The sequence below is a fragment of the Lycium barbarum genome, chromosome 8 (assembly GCF_019175385.1).
Source record: "Lycium barbarum isolate Lr01 chromosome 8, ASM1917538v2, whole genome shotgun sequence".
Lineage (NCBI taxonomy): Eukaryota > Viridiplantae > Streptophyta > Magnoliopsida > Solanales > Solanaceae > Lycium > Lycium barbarum.
Window position 1 is genome coordinate 85,415,820 of NC_083344.1, and position 6,025 is coordinate 85,421,844.

Below are 6,025 nucleotides of genomic sequence, written 5' to 3' on the forward strand. Positions count from 1 at the left end.
GTACTTTATCGTTCTTCCTTTGAATCTCCATTCCAAAAATCGTCTTAGTATCCCAGACAACGCCATGTGATATAAACAATTATCAAATGCATTTCTCGAAAACCCTTTATGAATGCATCAAATTTTTTGTACCATCATCTTAGCTATGATAATCTAGCATTTCTTTTAACTGAAAAAGACCAAAAATACTCCTAACGTTTGAAAAAAATGACTTACAAATACCCTCCATCCACCTATTGGTGCAAAATACCCCAAACCTATTTTTTGGCTCAAGAGTGCCCCTCAAACTAACACCCTTTAAAAAAAGCCACATGGCTTATTATGATTGGCCACATTTATTAGTTGATTTTAAAATATAAACCCACCCACTTTTAAACCCAAACTCACTGTCCCGTTTAGTCTGACTTATTCAAATGTATTGACAATATTAATGGAATCTTCATGTTAAAGAGAATTGAACAAATTATAATCTCATTCCTTGTGTTAATTCTGATATTCAAGACATCAATGTATATACAAGAGATTGGAAATAAATAAGGCAAGGAAAAGTGATTTCCAAGTCATGACTAACGGCTATATAAGATATATAGAATATTGAATGCATAATTATCTTCCAATAATTTTGCTTAGTTTCCTTATGGCTTCACTCTGAATATTGATTTCAGCTTCTTTCCTTAGCAGACAGATACCTTAGTTGGCACATTCAATTCTTTCCTTAGTAGACAGATTCCTTAGTTGGCATATTCAAATTATTTCCTTTTCACCTTTTTTCAAGCTGGAGGTAATGGCTGAATGTACTCTTAGCTTGGCTCGAAAGGACCGGAAAGGAAGCTTAAGAAGAGGTTTCGTGAATATATCTGCAATTTGAAGTCCAGAAGGAATATATCGTGTGGTCAGTGCCCCAAGAGCAACTTTTTCTAGAATGAAATGATAGTCTATCTCGATATGCTTGGCCCGAGCATGAAACACCGGGTTGATTGACATATAAAGTGCACTTTTGTTGTCACAAAAGAGCTGAGGTGAGTGATGTAGCGGAATACCAATGTCTCGAAGGAGAAAATTTATCCAAACTAATTCAGCTGTCGTAGATGCCATGGATCGGTATTCTGCTTCTGTGCTGGATCTAGACACTGTTGGTTGTTTCTTGGAGGACCATGAAATACAATTAGCACCTAGATAGATGCAAAATCCCGAAGTACTCCTCCTCGTATCCGGACAACCTGCCCAATCTGCATCACAATACCCATAAAGTTTGAACGGACTTTGGGAAAGGAATTTAAGGCCATAGTCTGTCGTTCCTTTAAAATAGCGAAGAATTCATTTGACGGCTCTCATATGCTTTTCTGTTGGATGTTGGAGATGTTGTCAGACCTTGTTGACTACATGAACAATGTCAGGTCGCGTGTAGGTGAGGTATTGAAGAGCGCCTACTAAGCTTCGATATTGTTTCGGGTCAATGGTTTTTGAGTCTTGAGGTGAGGACTGCGATTTTAGTGCCATGGGAGTGTTGGAGTGAGAGCAATTTGTCAGCTTGGCTCGATCTAGAAGGTCCTTTGTGTACCTGCTTTGGGAAATAGTAATTCCTCCAGGAAAATGTTGAACTTCGAGGCCAAGGAAGTAGCGAAGTTGTCCAAGATCCTTGAGAGAAAATTCTAATTGTAGTTTCTTGATAAGATCCTCTAAAAATATGTCATTGTTTCCTGTGAGGACAATATCATCAACATAAATTAGCATTAGTACAATAATATTTTCTTTATATAATGTAAAGAGAGAAGGATTAGCTTGACTGCATTTGAACCCAATATAAAGAAGGAATTTTGATAAACGATCAAACCACGCTCTAGGTGTTTGTTTAAGACCATAGTGTGACCTGTGCAATTTGCAAACATGGTTTGGATGTTGAAGGTCCTTGAAGCCAGGAGGTTGTTTCATGTAAATGGTCTCCTTGAGGTAGCCATGAAGAAAGACATTCTTGACATCTAGTTGTCTCATTGTCCACTTTTGTGATACGGCAACTGCAAGAACAAACCAGATTGTTGTGGCCTTGACTACAGGGCTATATGTTTCTACATAGTCCACTCCTTCAATTTGTATCCTTGTGCAACTAGTCTAGCTTTAAATCTTTCGATTGATCCATCCTCTTTATGTTTCACTCGAAAAATCCATTTGGATCTAATAATATTAGCATTAGTTGGTCGGGAAACAATGGTCCATGTTTTATTGGTGTGGAGTGCTTGGAGCTCTTCAAGCATGGCTTCACGCCAATGTGGAATGGAAAGAGCTGTTTTTATATTTTTTGGTAGTGAAGCTATCGTTGTAGTGGTCAACGCTTTGTGTGTCCGCTTTTCTCGAAGTTGTTGAATGCTTTCGGCTAATATAGGATCAAGATCAGGTCGAGTATCAAGTTTCCGACAAGATATCATATGACGCCCATTTGTTTGTGCAGCATCAAGACTTGAACATGTAGAAGATGCTTTCAAATCAATGGTTAGATTATTACTTAGATCAAGTAACTCATCGCCATTAATAGAGTTAGAGTTGTTATTCTCCATATCGTTTGTAGAACTGGCTTCAGTAGTTTCAGCTTGACGATGATTGTTTATGTTGTCAAGAGTTACATCTGATGTGTTGTATTTATCGTCATCATCAGATCTGGTGTCATCCAGGATAATAGGATCCTCCCCTTTGTTTTCATAGAGGTCATCCAACGTTTTGTCAAAGCTTGCTATTTGAGGCATTTTCTTCCCTTTTTGTATCCAAGTGTCGGCGTCGAAAAATGTTGTGACTTCAAGATTACCCTGCGACACAGTTCCTTTGTTAGGAGCATAGGGAAAAAAAGCTTCATCAAACACAACATGTCTGGATAAATAAATTCTATTTGTAGAAGGATCCAAACATCTATATCCTTTATGAATAGGACTGTATCCTACAAAGATGCATGGATATGTTTTCTTAGAGATGTTCTTTGCATAGTCTCTAAGGTGTGGAAAACACCTGGAACCAAAAATTCTCAAATTACCATTGTGAGGATGGCGGTTGAACAATTTAAAAAATGGGGTTTCCATACTTAGTGTTTGAGAAGGCATATGATTTATGAGATAAACAGATGTAAGAAAGGCATCCACCCAATTTTTAGTGGGTAAGCAAGTTTGAAAAAGTAAAATAAGCCCTGTTTCTACAATATGACGATGTTTCCTTTGTGCCGCACCATTTTGCTCAGGTGTGTTTGGACATGAAAATTGGTGATGAATTCAATGGTTGATCAAATGTTTTTTAAAATTAGTGGAAACAAATTCTCCGCCTCCATCACTCTTAAAAACTTTTATTTTATGCTCAACTTGATTTTCTACCATTTTCTGAAAATTTAAAAATGTTTTAAGGAAAGCAGATTTTTTTCTCAACGGAAACAACCATATGTATCTGGTACAGTCGTCGACAATAACCACATAATATTTAAAATGTTGACAAGATAAAATGGGTGCTGGACTCCATAAATCACAATGCAATTTATCTAAAGGAAATTGCGAGATATTATTTGATAATGAAAAGGAAATTCGACAACTCTTTCCCATATGACAACTACTACACACTGTTGGACTCTTCTCCCAACTAAAAATGTTTATCAAATTTTTTGACTTTAAAACGTTTAGGTATCGCGAATGGGGATGTCCCATCCTTTGGTGCCAGATGTTTTGTGAAGCTTTATTCTTAAAGGCAAGAAGAGCTTGTTGATATATTTCTTCAAGAGCATAACGTCCTCCCTTTTTTGCCATCCTTCAGCAAGTATCCTGCCCTGTCGAGACTTCACCACAAAACCATGATCAAAGAATTTAACAGTACAAGCATTGGGCCCGTTTGGCTCAGCTTAAAAAAAAATAGCTTATGAGCTGAAAACAACTTATAAGCAAAGAAAAAAGTTGGGTTATCCAAACTTATTCTTTTGGGCTTATTTTAAGCACAAAATGACTTATAAGCTGGCCAGCCAAACACTCAAAAAAACTGAAAACAAGTATAAGCTATTTTCAGCATCTTATAAGCAAAGCCAAAACGGGCTCATTATCATGAGTCTATTGTCCAACGGAGAGTAAATTTTTCTTTATATCAGGAACAATGAGAACATTTTTCAGATTTATGCTACCAGTTTTTGTTTTTAGTTTATCTTCACCAATGTGAGAAATGGGGAGGCTTTCACTATTTCCGACAAATATAGAATCATTGCCTTTATATGGATTTCACAAGTTTAACTGGATTGTTTAAGATGTGAGTCGTCGCTCCTGAATCAGCATAGAGTGAAGAATCTTCATTTTCGAGTTTCATTGCAGCAAGGGCCTTAGGAAGTTGGTCTTCGGGTTGAAAAGAATGGTCAAACCGATTCCAACATTCCAAGGCCGAGTGATTAGCCTTACCACAGATTTGGCAAATGAGCATGTGTTCTTTCCTCTGTTGATGCGGATCGACACTATGATTATTTGCTCTAGGTCGATATGATGTTTTATCATTGAAGTTTGTACTAGCACTAGAATTCCCATGACGCGCGGCTGGAGCAAAGCCTCGGCCTTTCGAGTTAAACCTTCCTCTTCCACGGTTTCGTCCTCTTCCTCTTTGTCCAAGGAAAGCATGTTCATGGTGAGGCTGCGAGTGTTCTTTCTCCTCACTTTCATTAGTTATCATCTGTTCATGAGTTTGCAAGGCTAGAACAAACTGATTGTAAGTAGGATAAGGGGCTTTTGCTAACATGGCAGTTCGAAAATCCTTATATTTAGCACCAAGACTGTTACACCTCTCATTTTTATGGTAGGAAAAGCTTATGGCTTTCTAGCCAGGTATGCCTCGAAATGGAGATTCGTACCTGAGTATTGAGATGCTAAGTATTTTACCCCGTGTATGAAAGTACTAGCAGGTATTCCAGGTATATTACAGGATTAGAAGTTGAACGGATTGAACCGACGCAGGCTGAGCAGATTCAGGGAAATCTGTAGACACCAGACATTATCGACGGACCGTCGACGGTCGACGGGCCATCAATATGAACCGTCGTTATGTTTTGAGAATTTTAGTCTGCAGAAACCGATCGACGAGACACGTCGACGGATCGTCGACACGTCGACGGGCCGTTGACACGTCGATATGGCTCAGTAACTTCTGATCTGTAGAAGCTGGTCGACGGACCGTCAACACATCGACGTGACCGTTGACCCGCGTGTCGAACCGCTTATCTGGAACATTCCAGTTCCAGCTATAATGTTACACCTTGAAAAATTCCCCGTTAATGTACAATGAATAGGATAGCGAGGGGAACGACGTATACGGTGATTTGGATAAGTAAGAAACAACATTTGATGATCTTAATCGAGATTCAAAGACATTTGACTAAAAGGAAGAAGCTTTGCAAGGGAAGTAAATGATGTGTTATGAGTCGGGTAGGAATTACGCACGGCGGGTTAATGATGGCATAATGATGTCTTAGAGAAGGATGATAACGTACCTTAGATTGGTATTGAGGTGTTAAACAAGTGTCAAGAAGGTTCCATAAGGATCGGAGATCAAACGAGTCGACGAGAACGAAAACGGAACAACTGGGCACTATACGGCCAAACATACGGACCGTATAAATTATATTGGCCGTATGTGAGGCCGTATAATTAGCCAAGAGGGACACCACTCTCTGGACCAGACATACGGACACACATACGGTCCGTATAAAATGTACGGACCGTATGTTGGTCCATATAAGTTGGTCGGGACAGCTTTCAATTTAATATAAGGGACCCTTTCTCATTTCATTTTCATTTCATTTTCACTCCACAAGTCAAGAAACCTCTAGAATATTCTCCATCATTCAAGGGAAAACCAAGATTTACAACACCAAATCCATGAAAACAAGTGTATGAAACCTAGCCAAAGTTCATCTACACCAAGAAAACTAAAGGGGAGAGAAATAGGGTTTTGGTGCTAGAAGAGTATTTCCATTCAAGGATTGTTCTTCCATCATCTAAGGTAAGTTTCATGACCATACCATGTTGTT